This window comes from Stenella coeruleoalba (assembly GCF_951394435.1).
Source record: "Stenella coeruleoalba genome assembly, chromosome: 5".
Lineage (NCBI taxonomy): Eukaryota > Metazoa > Chordata > Mammalia > Artiodactyla > Delphinidae > Stenella > Stenella coeruleoalba.
The window spans coordinates 91,084,131-91,107,908 of record NC_137150.1 but is presented as its reverse complement, the minus strand read 5'-3'; the positions used below and the strand labels follow the sequence as shown (position 1 = coordinate 91,107,908).

General features: G+C 38.4%; 1 protein-coding gene across 1 annotated transcript in view; it reads right to left on the bottom strand.

The window, feature by feature from the left end:
* Positions 1–23,778, bottom strand: part of LOC307186477 (zinc finger MYM-type protein 6-like) — a 1,023,730-nt gene that overhangs the window by 578,667 nt on the left and 421,285 nt on the right. Inside the window, exon 4 of the mRNA XM_079921634.1 lies at positions 7,963–8,108. The gene's annotated coding sequence lies outside the window, so the exon portion shown is untranslated. The remainder of the gene's footprint in view (positions 1–7,962; positions 8,109–23,778) is intronic.

Here is a 23,778-nt window from a genome sequence, read left to right as displayed (position 1 = left end):
AAAAAAAATAGTTCTGATCAACCTAGTTGCAGGGCAGTAATAAAGATGCAGAGGTAGAGAATGGACTTGAGGACACAGGGAGAGGGAAGGGTAAGCTGGGATGAAGTGAGAAAGTAGCACTGACATGTATACACTACCAAATGTAAAATAGATAGCTAGCGGGAAGCAGCTGCATAGCACAGGGAGATCAGCTGGGTGCTTTGTGACCACCTAGAGGGGTGGGATAGGGAGGGTGGGAGGGAGGCGCAAGAGGGAGGGAATATGGGGATATAGGTATACATATAGCTGACTCACTGTTATACAGCAGAAACTAACACAACATTGTAAAGCAATTATACTCCAATAAAGATGTTAAAAAAATTGGAGTTTTAAACTTTGGACCACATTACTTTTGAGGGACCCCTCCTGTTCCCTTTCAGTTACGGTTGTTTTGTTAAACTATTCTAAAAAAGCATGGCAAAATTTAATACATTCTTTGTTTAGGGTTTCAACATGACTCACTATTTTCTGAGCATTCCATCTTTTAAACTGTTTTATTATAAAATATACACAAAGAGAATAATGTCTAAGAAGACACTTTGAATAATAAAATGAACACCTGTGTATTCACCACCTAACTTAATTAATTATTATCAGTCCCTTGTAGCTATTTCTCTGGATTTTATTAATAATCCCTGTGCTTTTCCTCATTGTTTCATCTCATGTGTATGTATCCCTAAGAAATATAGCTCCACTTGCCTGTTTTCTAAATGTGTAAACTGGAATATTTTACGTATCTGTGGCTTTTTTTGTTTTGGCTCAATGTTAATATTTTTTGAGATTCATGCATATTGATGCATATTATCTGTGGTTTGTTCATTTTCTTTGCTGTATACTATTCCATTTTGTGACTACATCATGATGTCTGGTAGGGAAAGTTCTGTTTTGCTTTTGTTCAGGATCATCTTAGCTCTTTGCATTTCCATATAAATGTAGAATTCACTTGTCCAATTCCATGAAAATCCCCATAGGGAGTCTGGATGAAATTACATGTAATCCATAGGACCATTTTGGAGGAATTAACATCTTAATGATACTAACTCTTCCTATCCATGAACAAGTTATAGCTCACCATGTATTTAGATCTTCCTTACTGTATTTCAACAAAATTTTATAATGGTCTTCATAAATGTTGTCGACAAATAATAAACAATCTATAATAGGAAAAAAATCCTTGTAAAGCAACTGTACTCCAATAAATATTAATTAATTTTAAAAATAAATTAAAAAGATAAAATTTTGCTTTTCAAATAAAAAGCATTAAAAGCTATAAATTTAACTCTAAACTTCTTTAGCTACATCCCACAAATTTTGACACATAGAACTTTTATTTTCATTTGATTCAAAACATGCTTGAATTTCCCTTGTGACATTCTCTTTGAACCGTGGGCTATTTTGAAGTGTTTATTTTCAAATATTTGGAAATCTTTCAGATATCTTACTGTTGCTGGTTTCTAGTTTAAATCCCATTTGATTTGAGACCAAACCTTAAATGATTTTGATTCTTTATTGGTCTATCTTGAATAATATTTATCTTGGTGAAAGTTCCATATGCTCTTGAGAAAAACATATATTCTACTGCTGTGATTTGAAGTGTTTTTTATGTATCTAACAGATCCATTTGGTAAATAGTGTTGTTGAAATCCTCTGTTTCCTTACCAACTTTCTATTTGTTTAATCTAATACTTAAAGTTGAAGTCTCTAACTCTACTTGTAGATTTATTTTTCTTATCAGTTCTGTCTGTTTTATTTCATATACTTTAAGCTCTGTTGTTAGGTGCATACATATTTAAGATTACTATTCTTTTATTGAATTGTCCCTTTTATCACTATGAATACTGTCCTAGTACTATTCCTTATTCTGAAGTCCACTTTGTCTGACATTAATATAGACACTTTAGTTTTCTTTTGATTAATGGTTCCACACTATATTATTTTCATATTTTTACTTTAATCTATTTCATTATATTTAAAATAGATCTTGTTGTCAGGACACAGTTGGGTGCTACTTTTTTATCCAATCTGAAAATCTCTAATTTTTATTTGGTATATTTTCACAGTTTAAATTTAATGTAATTATTTAAATGATTGGTTTTAAATCTACTAACATCTCCAATTTGGGGTTATTATTTAAAAGTTTTACACATCCTAATGACTGCCGTAGAGTTTACAATATTCACATTTAATTAATCATGCACTATAAGGAACTTATAACATTGTAATTTAAATTCCTTTCCTATCCTTTGTGCTATTATTGGCATGCATTTTACTTTATATATACCATAAACATGTAATACTTTGATATAATGTTTGCTTTTCATAGCTATCTTTACAGAAATTCAAAATAAGAAAACTAAATTTTAAATTTTCCTTCATGAATGCCATTTCCAGCACTCTTTCTTTGTGTAGATCCTAGTTATTGTCTGGTATCTTAGTCCTTATTTTTGAAGAACTTCCTTTAAGGAATAAATAATAGATATGCTTGTAAGGAATTCTCTCAGTTCTTGTTTTTTTCTGCAAGTATTTATTTCTCCTTCAAGTCTATAAAATATTTTCTTTGAGTATGAAATCTGGGCTGACAGGTTTTGTTGTTGTTGTTCCAGCACTTTAAGATGTTACTCCCTTGTCTCTAGATTTCATAGTTCATGATAAGAAGTCTGTTCCAATCCTTATTTTTGTTTCTTTGTATACAATGTACACTTTTTATCTGGCAGCCTTCAAGATTTTCTCTTTATCTTCAGGTTCCAGAAGTTTGAACAGTTATGTTTCTAGGTGTGTTTGGAAGTATGGTATTCTCTGAGCTTCATAGATCTATAGTTCTTATAATTTACTGCTTTTGAAAAATTCTTGGTCATTATCTATTCAAACATTTCTTCTGCTCAGTCTCTCTTCTCTATGATTCCAATTCCATTTATTTTATACCATTTACTATTGTCCCTTAGGTCTTAGAAGAACCGTTATGGTTTTTTGTTTCATGCTTGTCAGTTTGGAAAACTTCCCTTGACCTATCTCCAACTTTACTGTTTCTTTTTTTTTTTTTTTTTTTAACTGTATTGATTGTACTGATAAATTCATCAAAGGCATTCATCTCTTCGATAACCATGCTTTTAATTTCTTCCATTTCCATTTGGTTCTTTATCATAGTTTCCATCTCTCAGCTGAGATTCCATATCTATTCATGCATATTGTCCACTTTTTCCTCCAGAATCTTTGTCACATTATTCAGCTATTTTAAATCTAAAATATGAATCATATTTGATCTGGTTCTGTTGATTGTTTTGTCTCTTGACAGTGTATTGTTGCTTTTTTTCCCCCTTGCTTCTTTGTATGCCCTGCATTTTAGCTGAAAGCTGAATATCTTGTGTGGAAGAGTAGAGATGACTGTAAATAGTATTTATGCCTGGAAATAGGCATGCTTTTTCTCTTTGGATTATAAGAGTTTGTGTCAGTCTAGTCAGGAATTGAGCTGAGTCTTTTTTTGTTGTTGTTGTTATTTTGGCTTCTATGGTTACCCTCAGGGCACCACAAAATTCTCTTGTTTTAACTTGTACTTAGAGTGAGGAATACTTTTTCAGAAGATTTTTTCTCAAGGGCTGCTCGCCTCTCAGTTTTAGGTTTTTCCTTTGTGCCTGAGAAAAGATCTCTCTCTTCACTTTGCCCTTCTCCCAGCATTATACATATGACAACTGCTATGGGTCACTTGCCAGCCTGATAAAGAAGAATGGAAGAGGGGGAACAGGGAATCATTTTCTGTTGTTCTGGTTCAACCTCAATCTGAGGAAGGCACTGTGTGTCCAGATCTTGGATATGAGGCCTTTTTTGTGGTCATACTCCTCCCCCAAAGGTAGAGCTCTAAGTGGTCTAGGCTCAGGGTGTTTTTCTGTCCCTCCCCTAAGGGCAGATGGTGTTTTGTTATTTCCTTCACCTAATTGCAATGCATGTTCACTTCTGGCCTGAGGGTGACAATATCTGCTGTCCTTCCCACATCAGCTTAAGCTTTTACCCCATAAAGAAGGTAAGAGAGAAGGTTCTAGGTGAGGCTTTACACCTTTTCCACAAGAGCTGTTGTTCTCCTCTCCCATACCTTCACCAAAACAGAGGCTTTCTCAGGTCTCCAACCCAGCCCCTAATCTCTCTTATAAGTACATACATAGTCTGTGGAGAAGATCGTGTACATATGGGCAATTTCTCCTTGTGACTGCAGCTCCCAAGAGAGTCTATACACTCATGCCGGTCCACAGTCTGAAGTAACTCGTCAGAAATTTTAGCTGAATTCTCATGAACAGCTTGCGTGGGGTTTAGCATTTACCCCAGGAAAGAAATTGCTCATATTTTGCTTCTCCTTCCAGAAGAATGTTTTTCTTTAGATTTTGAGTTAGTTGACTGCTCTACAACCTCAGCTCTCTGATAAATTCAAGGACAACTATTAATTTGCAGATTATCTCTCTTTTTCATTGTAAGGGTAGTAATGATGCTCTTTCCAGCTTTCTACATCCTAAGTAAAAGCCAGATCATCACTTTCTCTCTTTTATTTTAACCACTGAAATACACAGTTCCTTTGTATATTGAGGAAATATACTCATTCCTGCCCATTTTTATAGCACTAGCTTTTTCAAAATTTATGCATTACTACAAGAATTAGTCTAATAATGACAAAATTATGTGTGGGGAATAATCTAACACTTATTGAAATGTTGAGCCCATACCTGTGGATTTACTCTATGAAAATACTTCAGTCCGCTGGCATGTACGGCTTCTATTATGGTCATATACAAACAGATGGCACAGAAGTGTCAGTTCTCACATCATAAACTCATGGAGTGACAGACAAGTTAATGAAACACGTCCTTTTTTCTGATATTAATTGCACCACCATATGATAAAAGACTTTAAAATTAAGCTTTATAAGATTCTGTTTGCCATGGCAAATTATTTACTTGGAAGAAAGTTGTCTTTCAATGAATTTCATCAAATTAACTAGAAGTAAAGAAATTAAATTAGCAAGTACTCTTAAGTTAATATCAGTTTATGTCCTAAATAGTAAATAAGTAACTCATATTTGGCCTAAGTAGTAGCTCATGGGATTTAACCTATAAAGATTAGGTGCATTTAGTCTGAATAAATAAGCTTGGAAAAAAATTCTTCTTGAAAATCTTGGAAAATAGAGGGTTTTGGGGGAAATTTGTTAAGCACAGGTCAATTTCCTACCAGATAAAAAGGCATGTTTATAATTAATCTGATGGTGATAAAAAGGCTTTTAATTAGATTTCCAATGCAAAATGGGAAAGGATAGGTTTGGAGTCAAACACAGAAGAGTTGAGCCATCTGCTGTCAACCAGCTCTTGCCAACATCTGATTTGCAAGTTAAATTATTCCAGCTGATGACATATGACATTTCTTTCTTCTTTTTAATATCTTACTCAAAATGAGTTTGCTGCTCTGCCACTTGATTAAATATTAAATGCTCTCAAATGCTGAGGTTGGACTTTCAGAAGTCATAGCCGTTGCCATAATGTTCCTCAGTAAACAAATCTAACTAAAGAAACATAGATCTGAGTTGCTGGCTCATGTATTATTGTTCTGTGACATGATTTTGAGTTAGAGAAATTTGACCTCTGAGATATTCACATTTGGAATTTACAAACTCAGAAGTTTCTTCACAGTTTTAGGGTAATGAGGCAGAGGAAACAAGAGTCACCTCTCTAGGTTTTGATCCATATTTGAGCAAAAAGGGAAAATGGTTTAAAGAAGTCAAATCCTATCTGAACTCACTGCTTCATGTCTAGCATGATGAGTTTATCACCCGGCAAAAGAGTTGAGACTTATACTGCAGAAGCTCTCAAAAATTTAAACCATAAAAACACTGCAGAACAATGTGTCCTTATTCCCTATGGCCTAAAGCTGAAAAATTCTGTTTCCCTCAAGGTTTTAGGCTTATTAATAGCTACAGTTTTGCCTTCAGAATTATTGATCCAAACTGCCTTGAATTAAGGCCACAGCTTTTTCCCAAATTTTCAATCACTTAGCCTCCACAGAAATCTCCATAAACAATTTTATCATAACCTAACTAAATCAACCTATGTATGCCAATAACTAGAATGCAAAGTGTGTGTGTGTGTGTGTATTTGACAAGATACCGATTTATATATCATAAAGATAAAACCATGGAGAGAAATTGGTTTTGTGGTAAAGAAGGTGAATATTCATTTCCTGAAGGAAAGCCCAAACCATTGGCATATGAATTCCTGACAGAAAATGAGCACCCTCAGCCAGTCAGGACACAGATTTCTCTACCGGTGAACCACGTGTTCACCTGTAAGGCAAGGACTTGAGGCGATTATATTGGAAGTGATGGCGCCTATGGATCACAGTTTTCGTCCCAGTTGCTTGTGCCCCCTATGCACTCATAAATCTTTAATCATGACTATCTAACTTACAGCTACCAATGGCAGTTTTCTTTAGAAAAGACTTAGTCTCCTGGCATACTTGCAACATTTCTTTTCAGATTCTGTGCGTTCTATCATTACAAAATCAAATTTTAACACCTTTTTCTTAATATATTCATCTGATATAAAGCAAAGACTTTATAGCTTCCCAAAAACGAGGCAACATATCCTAAAATTTCCATTACTGTTTGATCACAAGAGGATGTAAAAGTTATGTAATCAGCAAATCAGTAACAACTTAGGTGGATGAATAAACACAAGCAAAATAAAACGCTAGTGGAACATGAATGGTCATTGTGGGTTTTCCTGAGGAGCCAAAGATGGTGCTTAGCAATTGGGATTTTAGAGAAAATGAATGGCAAGACCACTAACAAATGTGAACATAAGCTGGTTTAGAGTGCCTTGGTCCCGGAGGCCCCTGCCCGTGTTGAGACTCAACCCTTCCATTGCTGGATTGTGGCAAGAGGCAGAAGTGCCTTAAGCAATAAGGGGTAGGAGGAAACTTGAGAGACTCAGGAAAGTTGCTATATATAACAGGTCCATCCAAAATCATTTTATATTTTAATAGAAGATATGGCTATATGTTGTACAATGCTGAATGTTAGTCCTGGTCTATAGATTTGCTTCCAACATTCTCAACACTGGATTTTTCTAACTCTTATGGTTTCAGAAAATGAACCCTCAGAGTTCTAAAGGATATGCTAAATCCTGAAGTTAACTCTAGCATGTCTCTTCATACCACCAACTTCGATAAAGCACAGAAAAACTGTGTACTTATTCAAGGAGGAATGAATGTAGGCTGTGTTTGTGTACGTGCATACACTGGTACTGGCAGGTAAAATTTGAGCACCTAATAGTTCCAAGTGCTTAAATATGTAATTCAAATACTTCAGCATTACCAGCCCTTGAACACAGCTATTGTCACATTAATAGTAAAGCCTTATTTCCTGTATTTAACTCCCACCTTTACTCACAGGTATTCCGGATGCCTATCAGATCCCCTCTAGTGTTCTGAGCATTCCTGAAGAGTGTTTGTCATGTGCTCATGAAGCAGGGGCCACATAACACCTGTCATGCTCTTACTGTGTTTTACTCTCCTACCTTTTTATTGCTCTCTGTACATAAGATTCCTTGAATGTGTATTGGATGCTGCTGTCGTTGTTTTGACGACACTGCTTTATAAATTGTACGGTTTCTGCTGCTGTCTGACCAGGACTTCAGGTGCCAAATCCTCTCTGTGATGAAGAAGAAATGCTCCATTCCTCAACAACGTGCAGCACTCTGTCACCAAGGCCACAAGGTACCACTACTTTTGCCCTGTCTCAAAAAGTTGGTCTACTTTTGCTTTAACCACTACTTGATAACTATTTCTCTCAAACTCGAAGCAATTCTGGAAGACAGTGAACTGAATGGCCCACAACAGGATGTGACTCAGGGTGGACCATGAGTGTCCACCCTCCTGCACATCATGACTTACCTCAACAAGGCCAATTCGAATCCTTCTCAGGGATGGATAAGGCTGCTGAAGAAGAGATGGTTTTCTCTCCTTCTGTGAGGTCGTATTATTTGAGGACCAACTAATTCTGCAGTTTCCAGGAGCCACTGACACCACATGGAGACAGCCTGAGAATAAAGCCAAGAAGAGGCAAGCAGAGCATGATTTAGAGCTGTGCCCTACACCAGAGCAGCCACCGGCCACATGTGGCTTTACACTTGAAGTCATTAAAATTAAGTTAACACATTCATTTCCTCAGTTGCTATTAGCCACACTTCAAGTGCTTAATAGTCACAGAGGCTATCATATTGGACAGTTTAGATATAAAACATTTCTGTAAACACAGAGCATTTTACTGAACAGCATAATCTAGAGGAAGAAATAGAGCCCTAATTTCATCCTTTAAATATCTGCATCCCACCTCGCCCTAAGCTGGATCCACCTTAAATTCCATTTTGGTTTAAGCTAAAATAATGAAAGCTGTTTAAGTTATATTTCTGGCCTTTGAAAAATGTATGAGAAGAAACTAACCCTCAAGCCTATTCCCCAGAGACAGTCAGGAAACACACAACAGCCTTCTCACATTTTCCCAATTTCTTCCCATGACCTTTCCTGACAAGACTGAACTTCACTCTCTCCTTCGGAAAACACACACACACACACACACACACACACACACACACACACACACACACACACACACACACACACACACACACACACACACACACACACACATCCCATTAAAAGAGACCTGGGGGCAGAGGTTTGGTAGGTGTTACCACAAAGCCAGCTTTTATGTCCAAAGAGAAACAAAGCCAGACATTAGTTAGAGTGATAACAGATTTTATTCAGTAAATACTGACAGTAGGGGAAAGAGCTGAGCTCCATTCTGATTTGCACAGTGGTGACTGGGATTTTAAAGGCAGAATGACGGTGTAGAAAAGGGAAGCGAGCAGGGACTCAAAATTACCAAGGGCTGATCGGTGTAAACATGATTAGGCCAGCCAGCTGACTCTGCTACCTGGCAATTCTTAAAGTTAGGATCCTATCTTCCCAGAGTGTAGGAGATAGAGCCCCTGGCCTTCCTGATTATTACATTTCAAAGGAATGTTTTTCAGGTCCTTGAGAAAGACACTTCTGAGTTATGGAAGATACATCTACATCTTAAAGGTTCAGAGGAAGGATTCACAATTGCAAGACTTTCTTAGTAGATGCTCTAAGAAGAGACCTGGTGTTGGCTAGAACAAACAGTAAATTCTTCTGACATCCCTGAGCTTTTCAAAACAAGAACTCCAAAGGGGGCTCGTTGTCTCAGGGACACGAGGTCTTAGGCTGCTAGAAGCCATGTTAAAGTTTGGCCAAGTCTCTGAGGGCCGGGGTTTGAATGGTGTTTTCGAGCCGAGAGTTCTTTGCAATTCTCACTACCTAGATTTTTCCAGAATGCACAGCCAAACATAAATTATGTAATTTAATCCATAAAATAATCATCTGATGTAAATATCATTATCCCCATTTTACAGATAAGGGAATCAAAGTTCAGAGGACTTAAATCACTTGTCCAGGTCACATACTAAAACGTTAAAAAGCATACTGAAACCCAGATTTCTCTGACTAAAGACTGTTTTTCTTCACATCATCCACAACTCTGTCTCCCTACTGGTCTCCCTAATTTTTCATACATGTTTCAGTAACAGTTTTTACAGAAATGCCCTTGCCTTTAAATGACAAAGCCCATAAGATATCAATAGGGAAAAATATATCACAAAATGCCAGGAACTTGTGATTAACAGGAAGCAGGTGTACAAACAGAAAGTGTACAACTCACATCCATTGTCATCTCTGCAAATGGCATGGTCCCAAAGTTGCTGAAGGGGGAAATTTGATTATCTTTTCTTCCCCTGAAGGCTGATAAATCGAATTCAGCCTGCTATTGTTCCAGATACAGCCTGAATCTTCCATAGGATTTTAATCAGCAGCAGAATTATGTAGCATATGGGAGCTATTTGGCTGAAAGGAGACTCCAACTGTTACTGGTACATCCTCCCAACATGAAAGGAAAATAATAATATGGAATAATCGGACTCTCTTATCTATGCAACAGCTTCCCTCTGAGAAACTCCATGGTTTACTGTACTCCATCTTCCCAACATGCTGTTTGGTGGGTCAGAGAACTACTTGACTATAATCCTGGATGCTTACTGGCTGATTCCACCAACATGTTCATCTCTTCCATAGCTCTCTCTCTATCTCCATCTATAAATCTTATTTCCTCTCACCTTTCAATCTCTTCTGTTCTCTAATGATTAACTTTCACCCATTCCTCCCCATCTACACTACCCTGCCCTTCATTCCTCTTTCTTGCTACTAATTTCTTCCTTTTCCACCCTTATTCTGTAAAAAGCCTAAATGGGAGCACAGGATTCATACGTGATCAAGTCTATAGTTCAATTACATCATCCTGTTATACTACAATGATGGTCAAATGTAGAGGTCACTTCACTTATTCACTCCCTTAGCCACCAAAACTTTATTGAATGTGTTTGTTTCAAGATTCAAAGGTAACACATGGTCCTTTCCTTCAAACATGGAAGACAAACAAATGACAATGACAGGCAATGACAATACAACGTGAAGTGTCATCATTTTATTGAGCCCACTAATGTATAGGAAAAACAAAGAAGGTTAGCAGCATGGTCTCTACGGTTGCTGGCACTGGTCCCTAGAGCTTTTATTTTTGTTTTTGTTCTGTTTTTTAACATCTTTATTGGAGTATAATTGCTTTACAATGGTGTGTTAGTTTCTGCTTTATAACAAAGTGAATCAGTTATACACATACATATGTTCCCATATCTCTTCCCTCTGGCATCTCCCTCCCTCCCTCCCTCCCTATGCCACCCCTCTAGGTGGTCACAAAGCACCGAGCTGATCTCCCTGTGCTATGTGGCTGCTTCCCACTAGCTATCTATTTTATGTTTGGTAGTGTATATATGTTAGATCTGGTTCCAGAGCCAGGCTCAGAAACCAAATATCAGGCTTCTTTTTAACCTCCCTCTCCCCTTTCTTGACCTTTCTTGACATGCCTCAACCTCTACTCACTCAGAAAGGTTATGAAAGATATTATCAGGGATTGTTTAACGCTCTTACACACACCTGAGAATGGCATTGACCAAGCTCACCTGTTAATTCGGCATTTTAAGTAACCCAGGAGTCAAATCTAAAGCTCTTGGCATATATATTTTCCTATAGCAGGAAATGCAAAGAATAAGCCACTGGTGCTATTGGGAAGCAAAACAAGATTTTGAAATAAAGTGTCAAGACCCTCTTGACATCCCTGTACTTGTCCAAAACGTGAATTCCATAGTGGGGAGCTAGTAAATGTCATTTTTAAGCCCTCAGATACAAGATAGACTTTATCAGATGGCAGAGAGAAGAATGGTTGAAAAAGAATTGGCCAAGAATGACACACTCTTTCAGTCCTGGACCATGTCAGAAGATGTGATTTCCTTCTTCTGTCCCTAGACCTAGTTACCCAACAAAAACTCAGCTTCTAGGAGTGATGGGAGGTGCTTTCTTTACTAAGGTATTGCCATCAAAGTTCTCAAGCCATGAAAAGGAATGCCTAAAGTAATGGGTGCTTGCAAAAGAAAACCTATACTGATTTTGTACAAGGGTGGGAATTCAGTAAAAGAGAATTTTTCCTTCAGAAGGAATAATGAAAAACAAACAAACAAAAACTCTTCCATTACCATCAAACCCTAGGAAGAATCAGGCAACAGAACAATTCTGAGTGTCTCAGATAAGAACTGAAAATGATTCTAATCCCTTGGAACCCTGAGAAGAGTGGTAATGTTGAGGTTTTACACTGAGTGTAAAAATTAAGTAGTAAATGGGCTCAGGATAAGACTGTAATATACCATTAACTTTTTAAAAGCATATTGAAGATAACTTTTTTTCTCTTCTTCTTTGTTCCTAGGACAAAATAGATGCTAAATAAATGTTTGTTGCATCCATGAACGAATGAACAAATGAATAGACATTTTCGAATGCTCTAAAACAGTATTAAAAATTACTTGCTTAAGAATTATAAAAGTAAAAAGACAATTATATTCAAAAGCCATATAGAAGGAACTAATGAAAAAACTGGGCACAAAAAGTCCCAAATCCAAATAATAACCTCCCAGCAAGTTCATTAATCTTGATTTGCACTGATAACACTGTTATTGCAAAATTGATACATATTAGGATAACCTGCTTCAACAAATACCCCAAACAACTTCACTGTCTTCACACAATGGAATTTTCTTTCTGGTTTACATAAGAGTCCAATGGCAAGAGTGAGATTTGGGGGCAAGAAGCTCTGCACCATGAAGTTATTCAAAGACCCTACTCTTTTATTGGTTCTTCCATCCCCTATCATCTCCAAGTTCTCCACTGGATTGCCTACATTCAGTCAACAGATGATGGAAGAGAGGAAGCATGTAGTGTGGAAGGTCTTGTGGTCCAGGCATGGAGATGGGCACTCTGGCCACACTCTGCTGGCCAGAACTCAGTATCTGACTTTAAGTTAGAAGGGTTGAAAAGTTTCATTATGATAAATAAATAATAGGCATTGTCAGGTTTTAAGCAAAAAAATGACATGATGAAAGTGGAGAATTATACTGGCCATGCTGAATAGAAGAACCTAGTGAGGGGATAAACCAGAGACGGAGGGACCTGTTACAAAGCTATTGCAATAACATGGGCAGGGAACGATGAGGCCCAGACCAAGACAGTAGAGAAAGAATGACAAGAAAATAATCAATATGAGGATATATTGACTGATTTGCTGAGTGAGCAGAAAAAAACAAACGCTAGTCTTGGGCTTTATATATTTATAGGTATATATAATCACATTTGGGTGGTCTTTTGGTTAACTGATGCATGCTATGTTGGTTTGTTCACTTTTTCCCACAGGAATTAGGAAAATAAAAATTTAGATGTGAAGAAAAGTGAATAGAATGCAGTGTCTGTGGGAAGTCAGGGAAAGCTAACATGGAATCAAGGAAAACAAACAAATGAAGGGAATGCTCTGGGATTCTGAGGGTTTTGAAGTCAATGTATGACAGCAAATTAAGTGTCAAAAGAGCAAAAATTACGTCCGAAACATTTCCCCATATTTGTTACGTTGCTATTTCCCACAACGGTCAAACATTCAGTTGCAAATAAAATACTTGAATAATTTCATTTTTGGATGTGGCAACTGGTTTACAGTGTGCATTTTTGAGGATTCTGTAAAGATGCTATTTTTAGTGCTTAGAAGTGGAAATTTGTACCTGGGAAGGCTAACTGGTAACCAAGTAATCTGACAAATGATCTAGTGCAAATCAGCTTTAATCACATTGTTGGCATGCATCATAGGAATTAAGTAATGCTCAGTAAGTTTAAAATATACCATGTAAGATCCATTACTTAGACAAAGAAGGGTGCCATTAATCCCTGGAAAAACAAATATCTACTTTTCTAAAGACTTCCTGCAGCCTTTCTGCAGTTTGTGAGAGATACGGACACAGCAGCTGGGCTGGGCACACAGCAATTCCGTTAGTGGTAATAACAGCCAGAGTGAGGAACTGAATGTGAACTAGCATTTCAGTCTCCTCACACAGGTCAGCCCCTCTTCTTGAATCACACCTAAGCCTGATTACCAGAGAATTCCAGAATGTTCTCCCTGTAGTGAACCAGTCAAGGTAAAAGGAAAGAGACTTTTCTTGGGGCCTTCTACACATCTAATTTTTTTTATGGGAAGAAAACAAATCCACACATAAACCTCAGTTGTTCAATGCAAAATTTGTAGAGATACTTTCAAGCATCTGTGTTGTCTCCAGGCAACAGGAACATTTTAAATAAAATTTTCATTAATTTCTCAACAGTTACGCAGTAATCTACATGTGCAAGTACTCTATCAAAATGAATCCTTTTATCATACATATTCATACATATCATACATATTCATAAAGGAGAACTTGAAATGTTTAAGCACACACATTTACTATACTCCCAATCACAGTAATAGGTTTGGAGAGCAAAACGGAACAGAACAGCCCCTAAACAAGAATATGTAATTTCTACCAAATAGCACAGCACCAAACAGTATGTAAGCTACTATGAACCAAGCACTCTCCACTTAACCTTTCCACATCCAAGTGAGGTACTAACATTGTTCTCAGTTGAGGAAACTGAGGCACAAGGTGGGAAAGTAACTTACTGTAGACACACAGTTTGGAAGTGGCAGAAAACATGTAGGGCTGGACCGAATGCAGGGTCTACCCTCTTAACCACTTGACTGTATTGAAGCAAGAGCACAGAGTATTTTACCAACAGAAGTGACGTTGGTGGTTTGTGGGGTTGGTGGCAGGGTGTGACAGAAAGAAGAGCACAAGAGATGAAGCACCAGTGATAAACAGAGATCATGTCATGAAGAAACTTGGGTTAATAGAAATTATAAAGCTACTGCTAGTGATTCCAATAAAAATGGTGATAGTCATAAAGTTCTGAATTTATATGATATGTGCAAAAGGGTAATAAATAAATCAGAGTTGGAGCCTCGGCCAACTGCATCTATTTTCTGTCTTTTGAAAAATAAATACTGCTCAATAGCCCTCCTTTGACAGAGACTGGTAAATAAGAAAGGTTTGTTTAGTTGTAATTAACATTGGTCATCCTTCCTGAATTGTTGCTTAGGTGCCAAAGAATTCTGTCTACACTGTTTTCAGAAGTTTCTGCCAAGTATCATCCTCACATCACTGACTACAGTTTCCTCGGTAAAATTCTCTGTTACATTCTCAAGATTTACCGAGGTACAGCCTGTTCTACATCAGCACATGTTTCTATAAGACCAATTAGCTCATATTTTTTCTTGATAAACAAAAACACATCTCATAATCTTAAATATACAGTCAAAAAATTTGGCACTATTGCTCACAGACCCGTAATCACTCATGCACATTACAACTTGTAAGGAAATAACTGATTTTTATTTCAGAGAACTAGAGAATAGGTAATGAGAACTGTTACAAGCATTTGGTGTATCAAGAATTTTGTAAGTGCACACATCCTTTTTACACTTTCTTAGAGTGGATGGATGGATAGCTAGATCGATAGATCGATAGATAATGAAGATAAAGATAACAAGTAGGTAGGTATATAGATAGACCCGAAGTGCCCTAGTCTGGATTCCCCAGAAGCAGACATAGAAAACAAATTTATGGTGACCAAAGGGGAAAGGGGGTGGGGGAGGAATAGATTAGAAGCTGGAGGTTAGCAGATACAAACTACTCTATGTAAAATAAACAACAAGGTCTTACTGTATAGTACAGGGAACTATATTCAATATCCTGTAACAATGCATAAAGGAAAAGAATATGAGAATGTGAAATGGAGATGAGCATGCACAACAATTATCAAGGAGTGCTTTTAGGATCAAGACCTGTGGAAATAGGGGGAAGGAAGCAGTACTGAGCAGGGGGAGAAGTAGAGCTGGGATGCAAGTATTACGAAGGCCACAGGTGACCACACATCTCAGGACTGGGATAGCCATTGAGAGATGTCCAAATTGATAAAAGGGACCTTCTTACGCCCATGTTTGATTAGTCATTGAATATAAGCTGCCTCTGGAAGATGTGACCAAGGGCAAGTCAGGTTTCTTTAACTGGGGCACTCCTCCAAATGGGATAAGGGTCTTCTTTTATTAGCACTCTCTGCTCCTAGATGAATAAACATTTTATTCCTAAAAGAAGATCTGAATGGCATATCACAGTATTCTCACACAAAGGTACAGCAACTCTATAACATATCAAATTAAAAAACACAGGAATATATATTATATATGTAAAATACACATATATTATATTAAATATGCATTATATATTAAAACAATGTACATATATATATAGTAAAACCATGCATGATGACCAATTTTTCAGTATTTTATCTTGCTTAGAAATTATTCAAGTCTGAAGAACTATCAATTAATGACAAGAAAATATAAATCTGATATTTTAAAAATAACTAAAATCCTGAAAAATTATATTTTCAGCTGTTGCATCCAGAAGATAATTACTATTGATATAAAAATCATTGAAATTAGTATTTAATTTAAAGAATATATTTTTCTAAAATTCTTTTTTATTGAAGTATAGTTGACTTACAATGTTGTATTAGTTTCTGGTGTACAGCAAAGAGATTCAGTTATACATATGTATTTCTTTCTCCTATTCTTTTCCATTATGCTTTATTACAGGATATTAAGTACAGTTCCTGGTACTATACAGTTTATTTTATACAGAGTAGTTTGTATCAGCTAATCTCAAACTTCTAATTTATTCCTCCCCTGTTACCCTTTGGTAAACATAAATTTTTCTGTGTCTGTGAGTCTGTTTCCATTTTGTAAGTAAGTTTATTTGTATCATATTTTAGATTCCACAAATAAGTGATATCATAGGATATTTGTCTTTCTCCGTTTGACTTACTTCACTTAATATGATAATCTGTAGGTCCATCCATGTTGCTACAAATGGCATTATTTCATTTTTTTTATAGCTGAGTAGCATTCCATCGTGTATATATACCACATCTTCCTTATCCATTCATCTGTCAATGGACATTTAGGTTACTTCCATGTCTTGGCTATTGTAAATAATGCTGCTATGAACACTGGGGTGCATGTATCTTTTAGAATTAGAATTTTCTCTGGATATGTACCCAGGAGTGGTATTGCAGGATCATACAGCAACTCTATTTTTAGTTTTTAAGGAACCTCCATACTGTTTTCCATAGTGGTTGCACCAATTTACATTCCCACCAACAGTGTAGGAGGGTTCCTTTTTCTCCACACCCTCTCCAGCATAACTGTAGACTTTTAATAATAGCCATTCTGACTGGTGTGAAGTTAAACCTCATTGTGATCTTGATTTGAACTTCTCTAATAATTAGCCATGTTGAACATTTTTTCATGTGCCTATTGGCCATCTGTATGTCTTCTTTGAAGAAATATCTGTTTAGGTTTTCTGCCTATTTATTGATTGGGTTGTTTGTTTTTTGTTGTTGACTTGTATGAGCTGTTTGTATATTCTGGAAATTAAGCCCTGTTGGTTGCATCGTTTGCAAATATTCCTTCCCAGTCTGTAGGTTGTCTTTTCATTTTGTTTATGGTTTTCTTTGCTGTGCAAAAGCTTATAAGTTTGATTAGGTCCCATTTGTTTATCTTTGCTTTTATTTCTATTGCCTTGGGGGACTAACCTAAGAAAACATTGCTATGATTTATGTCAGAGAATGTTTTGCCTATGTTCTCTCTAGGAGTTTTATGATGTCATGTCTTTAAGCCATTTTGAATTTATTTTTGTGTAGGATGTGAGGGAATGTTCTAACTTCACTGATTAACATGCAGCTGTCCAGCTTTGCCAATGCCACTTGCTGAAGAGACTGTCTTTTCTCCACTGGATATGCTTGCCTCCTTCGTCAAAGATTAATTGACCTTAGGTATGTGGGTTCATTTCTGGGCTCTCTATTATGTTCTATTGATCTATATGTCTGTTTTTGTGCCAGTACTATGCTCTTTTGACTACTGTAGCTTTGTAGTATTGTCTGAAGTCTGAAAGGGTTATGCTTCCAGCTTTGTTCTTTTTACTCAGGATTGCTTTGGCAATTCTGGGTCTTTCGTGGCTCCATATAAATTTTAGAATAATTTGTTCTAGTTCTGTGAAAAATGTCACAGTTACTTTGATAGGAATCACATTAAATCTGTAGATTGCTTTGGTCAGTATGGCCATTTTAACTATATTAATTCTTCCAATCCAAGAGCATGGGATATCGTCCTATTTCTTTGAATCATTTTCAATTTCCTTTATTAATGTTTAATACTTCTCAGCATTATAGTCTTTCACCTCCTTGGTCAGGTTTATTCCTAAGTATTTTTTTATACATTTATATATTTTATTTATTTATTTTTGGCTGCATTGGGTATTTGTTGCTGCGTGCGGGCTTTCTCCAGTTGCGGTGAGGGGGCTACTCTTCATTGTGGTGTGCAGGCCTCTCATTGCTGTGGCTTCTCTTGTTGTGGAGCATGGGCTCTAGGCGTGCAGCTTCAGTAGCTGTAGCACATGGGCTCAGTAGTTGTGGTGCACAGGCTTAGTAGTTGCTCCACGGCATGTGGGACCTTCCTGGAGCAGGGATCAAACCTGTGTTGCCTGCATTGGCAGGTGGATTCTTAACCACTGTGCCACCAGGGAAGTCCCCTAAGTACTTTTTGATGCAATTTTAAACTGGACTTTTTTTTAACTTTCTTTTTCTGATATTTCATTGCTAGTGTAATGGAATGCAACAGATTTCTGTATGTTAATCTTGTATCCTGCTACCTTGCTGAATTCATTTAGCAGTTCTAGTAGTTTTGTGTGGCACCTTTAGGGTTTTCTATATATAGTATCATGTTATCTGTATATAAGGACAATTTTACCTCTTCCCTTCCAATTTGGATACTTTTTATTTCTTTTCCTTGTTTGTCTGCTGTAGCTAGGACTTCCAATACTATGTTGAATAGAGCTAGTGTGAGTGGGCATCCTTGTCTTGTTCCAGATTTTAGTGGGAAGGCTTTCATTTTCACCATTGAGTATTATGTTGGCTGTGGGTTTGTCATAAATAGCTTTTATTATGATGAGATAAGTTCCCTCCATACCCATTTGAAGTTTTTATCATGAATGGATGTTGAATTTATCAAGTGTTTTTTCTGCACCTATTGAGATGATCATGTGTTTTCTGTCTTTTCTTTAGTCGATGTGGTATATCACATTGATTGATTTGCATATTTGAAATATCCTTGTGACCCTGGGATGAATCCAGCTTGGTCGTAGTGTATGATCTTTTTTATGCGTTGCTGGATTCAGTTTGCTAATATTTTGTTGAGAATTTTTGCATCTATATTCATCAATACTGGCCCACAATTTTCTTTTTTGGTACTGCCTGTCTTGTTTTGATATCAGGGTGATGGCAGCTTCACAGAATGACTTTGGAAGTGTTCACCCCTTTTCAATCTTTTGGAAGAGTTTGAGAAGAATTGGTATAAGTTCTTCTTTGTATGTTTGATAGAATTCCCCAGTGAAGACATCTGATCTTGGACTTTTCTTTGCAGGGAGTTTTTTAAATTACAGATTCTATTTCACTTCTAGCGATCAGTCTGTTCAAATTAATATTGTTGGTATAAGGGTTGTTTTCAGTATGGATGCCCATCATGTCTTTCCTCAGTGTGTGCTGGCCATCACCCCTTTGATAAGGGGTGTGACCAGTGTTGTGATGACCAGAGCTTGCACTGGATGTTGAGTGGGGCCTCCTCTTTGCTCTGTGGCTGTCACAGCCCCGTCGAGTGCAGGGTCTGCTCCCTGATTGTTGGAGCAGAAGCCCCCAGAGCCATTTCTGAGCTGTGGTGTGAGGCAGGCAGGACTGGAACACTTCTGCTGGGAGAGGAACCATTGGGTATTCCTCCACAGGAGCTGTCCACCAGGAAGTGCACTCTATGGTGTCGCCTACCCCCAGTTGTGTGGGCTCACAAAGTACACTGTTGTTGGCACTGCCCCTGGCCCCACTTCAACCATGGGAATGCAGGCAATCAGCCCAGGTGTCCTTCAGGCACTGTGCTCACACAGCCACCAGTGCAGATTTGTTGGCACAGATCTGCTGAAGTCAGGTACCAGGACCGCCACAGTCATGCACCTGGACCCCCTGCCAGGAGCTACAGAATCAGACCATACCCCAGCCCTGCCTCCACATGCGTACTCCCGCAAAGCCCACAGCTGCTAACCCTGGCTCTGCCCCTGCCACGGGGGCACCAGTAATCTGCTCAGATGTCCCACAAGCACTGAGCTTACAAAGCTGCTGGCAGCACGTAAATCCGGGGGCAGCACAGCCACTAGGAGATGGCTCAGATTTCAGCCTCTCCATGTGTGGGCAACCCGCCGGTGCCTGTGTGCTCCCGTAGAGGTCTCGCAGAGGTGGAGCCATGCCTCCTGTGAGTACACCGAGAATGAGGCCGCTATGTCTGGGGTCCACGCCTCCCTTCAGCACTTGTGTTAAAAATCGGGCTCCTATAGCAGACCTAGGCTCAGTCCTGCGGACGCCCCCATTGCAGCTCAGACCACACTCCAGCCCCTTCAGGTTGTCTCCATGCAGCCAACCCCAGTTCCCTCCCTGAGTCTGTGCTCTGAAGCCCGAGTTTCAGCTCCCAGCCCCCGTACACACCAGCAGACGCACATCTCAGGCTGGGGACTGCAGGCAGGTGGCCAAGACCCTCTGCACTGGTCTCTCTCTGTTCTGCCTGCCGCAATCGCTGCCGCAATCCAGGTGCTGCACTCTCTTCTGAGCCTCTGAAGCTCCCTTTCTGTCTTGGCCAATCCTCTAGCCAATGAAGGGAGTTCCGAGGGTGAGGGAACATTTTCTCTTTCACAGCTCCCTCACAGAGGTGCAGGCCATGTACTGATTCCTTTTTCTTTCCTTTTCTTTTCTTTTGTTCTACTCAGTTATGTGATGATCTTTGTTGCAATTTTGGTTATATGAGTGTTTTTGCCAGCTTTCAGCAGGTATTCTGTGAGAACTGTTCCTCATGTAGATATACTTTTTTTATGCATTTGTGGGAAGAGGTGAGTCCACGTCCTCCAATTTTGCCATCTTGATCTCTGTCCCCTAAAATTCTTAAACATTTTGTAGGAATGATGTTATTTATCTGATTGATATACCAGAAGTATAGAATGTATATAATATGTTTAGGAAGTTTAAATAAAAATCACACAGATAAGACAAGGTAAATGCATATAGCTGTTTTAAAACCAAAACTGTCAAACCCAAAGGAGATAGATCAAGATGGTGGAGTAGGAGGACACGGAATTAACCTCTCCCCAGGAACACAACAAAAATGCATCTGTACATGGAGCAATTTTCAGTAAAAACTAACTGGAGACTGGCAGAAAGACTCTTACACAATCAAGGCTATAAGAAAGAACCACAAAGAATGGGGAAAGGGAAGAGAAGTGATCAGGTTGGGACCTGCACCACAGGGAGGGTACTCAAAAGAGGAGGGGGATTACATGGGCAGAGAACCTCCCTACAGAGTGAACGGTTTGAGCAACAGATTGCGCACATGGCCCTGGGGTCCAACACCATGAAGACAAGTCCCCTTGGCTGGTTAGAGCTGGTAGGACTAACAGAAGGGCTGGGGGAAGCCTGGACTCCACTCAGGAGGAACACATATGCTTGCTTACTCCTAAAATAGAGCAGAGGTAGACTGAAACTGCGTGGGATGCTGGCCAGTTTCCCATGACCGCCCAATGGGCGCCCCGACCTCAGCCAAGGGCCTACTCTGGCTCTGCTTGTTTCATGATGCAGCTCCACACTGGAGTAAGCACAGCCAAGGAGAGAGCTCCACTGTGAGGGACGGGACCAGCACAGACACGGATCAGTTTCTGAACAGTGTAGGGGCAGCCGTTACAGCGCCTAAGGAGGCAGCCATCAAAAGCAGTTCTGGGCTCTGACTGTAGCTGGGGCCACCAGAGCTCATCCCCAGACCCACCCCAAGCACCTGCAACAGCCCTTATTGATCCAGCACTGCTCCCCTCTGGGACAAGGCAGCCAGTGCTGGGAGTGGGAAGAACACAAATTTTAAAGGGAACACAGCCACCTCAGGGCTGACCCTCATGGCTTCTGCTCCAGCAACTTAGAGCCCACCCCCAATAGGGTGGTGCTGGCCACTGGGCACACTGAGTAGAGGAGAAGGCCTGGCTTACACTTGACTCTGGTCCTATCCTCTCCATCCTCAGCCCCACCTCCTACCAAGGTGATACCTGCCAGCAAACCCTGGGGAAAGATATGACGCATGTTCACATCAGATCCAGCTCTCGCACCAAAGCCACTGGGTACACACAGACTATATAAGGATGCTCCCATACGAGGACACCCCTTCAAGACTGGAATAGGAAACTGTTTCACCTAATTTCATAGAGACAGAGAAAGTTAAGCAAAATGAGAAGACAGAGGAAATTTGTTTCAATTGAAAGAACAAAACAAAGGCCCTGAAAAAACAACTAATGAACATAAATAAACAATTTTCCAGATAAAGGGTTCAAAGCATTAGTAGTGAGAATGCTAACTGACTTGGGACAAGAATAGATGAACACAGTAAGAATTTTAACAAAGAACTAAAAAATATTTTTTAAAAAAGAGTCAGTCGGAACTGAAGAATAAAATAACTGAAATGAAAAACACACTAGAAGGAAATAATAGCAGGCTAGGTGATTCAGAAGAATGAATAGTGATCTGGAAGACAGAATACTGGAAATCACCAAACCAGAACAGCAAAAGGAAAAACAAATTTTAAAAAGATAACAGTTTAAGGGACCTAAGAGGCAACATCAAGCATACCAACATTCGCATTATAGGGGTCTCAGAAGAAGAGAGGAAGAAAGGAGTAGAAAATGTATTTGATAAAATTATGGCTGAAAACATCCTGAATCTGAAGATGGAAACTAATAACCAGGTCCAGGAAGCACAGAAGGTCCCTAACAAGATGAACCCAAACAGACCCAAACCAGGACATATCATAATTAAAATGGCAAAAGTTAAAGATAAAGAGAGTATTCTAAGGACAGCAAGGGAAAAACAAAGAGTCATATACCCAGGAACCCCCATAAGGCTATACACTGATTTTTCTGCAAAAACTTTGCAGGCCAGGAGGGAGTGGCAAGATATATTCAAAGTCCTGGAAAAAAACCTGCAACCTAGGATACTCTACCCTGAAAGATTATCTTTTAGAATTGAAGGAGAGATAAAGAACTTCTTAGACAAGCAAAAACTAAATTAGTTCATCAATACTAAACCAACCCTCAATGGTCTTTTCTAACTGGAAAGGAAGGGGATATAACAGTAAGTATCTGTAGTAAAGGAAAATTCCCACTATTAAAGGCAAATATATAGTAAGGCTGAGGATCAACCACTTAAATAAGCTAGTGTAAATATTAAAAGAGAAAAAACTATAAGATCAAGTATAACTATAATAATCAGTAAAGTTATAAACGTGAAGATGTAAAATATGACATCAAAATTTTACCTCAAGGGGAGTAGAAAATGTAGCTCTTTTAGAATCTGCTTGAATGTAAATGACTGCCAGTTTAAAACAAGTAGATATAGTTATAGATCTGCATACACGAACCCCACAGTAAACACAAATCAAAAACCTACAATAGATACACAAAAACTAGAAAGAAAGAATCACAAGCATACTACTAAAGAAAACCATCAAATCACAAAGAAAGAAACAGAAAGAAGGAAAGAACAGAAAACAACCAGAAAACAAGTAATAAAATGGCAATAAGCACATACCAATCAATAATTACATTAAATGTCAATGGACTAAATGCTCCAATCAAAAGACATTGGTTGGCTGATTGGATAAAATAATCAAGACCTATCTATATGCTGCTTACAAGACACTCACTTCAGAGCTAAAGACACACAAAAAATGAAAGTGTTCGAAGATGAAAAAATATTTCATGCAAATGCAAACGACAAGAAAGTGGAGTAGCAATACAGTAAGTCTACTACATACGAACGAGTTCAGTTCTGAGAGAGTGTTCAGAAGCCCAATTTGTTCGTAAGTCCAACAAAGGTAGCCTAGGTACCCAACTAACATAATCAGTATATACTGCTGCTTTTACGCTTGCTCCTGGACATCCTGAGCTTGAAATAAAGATGCTATACTACTGTACTCTATACAGTACTGTACAG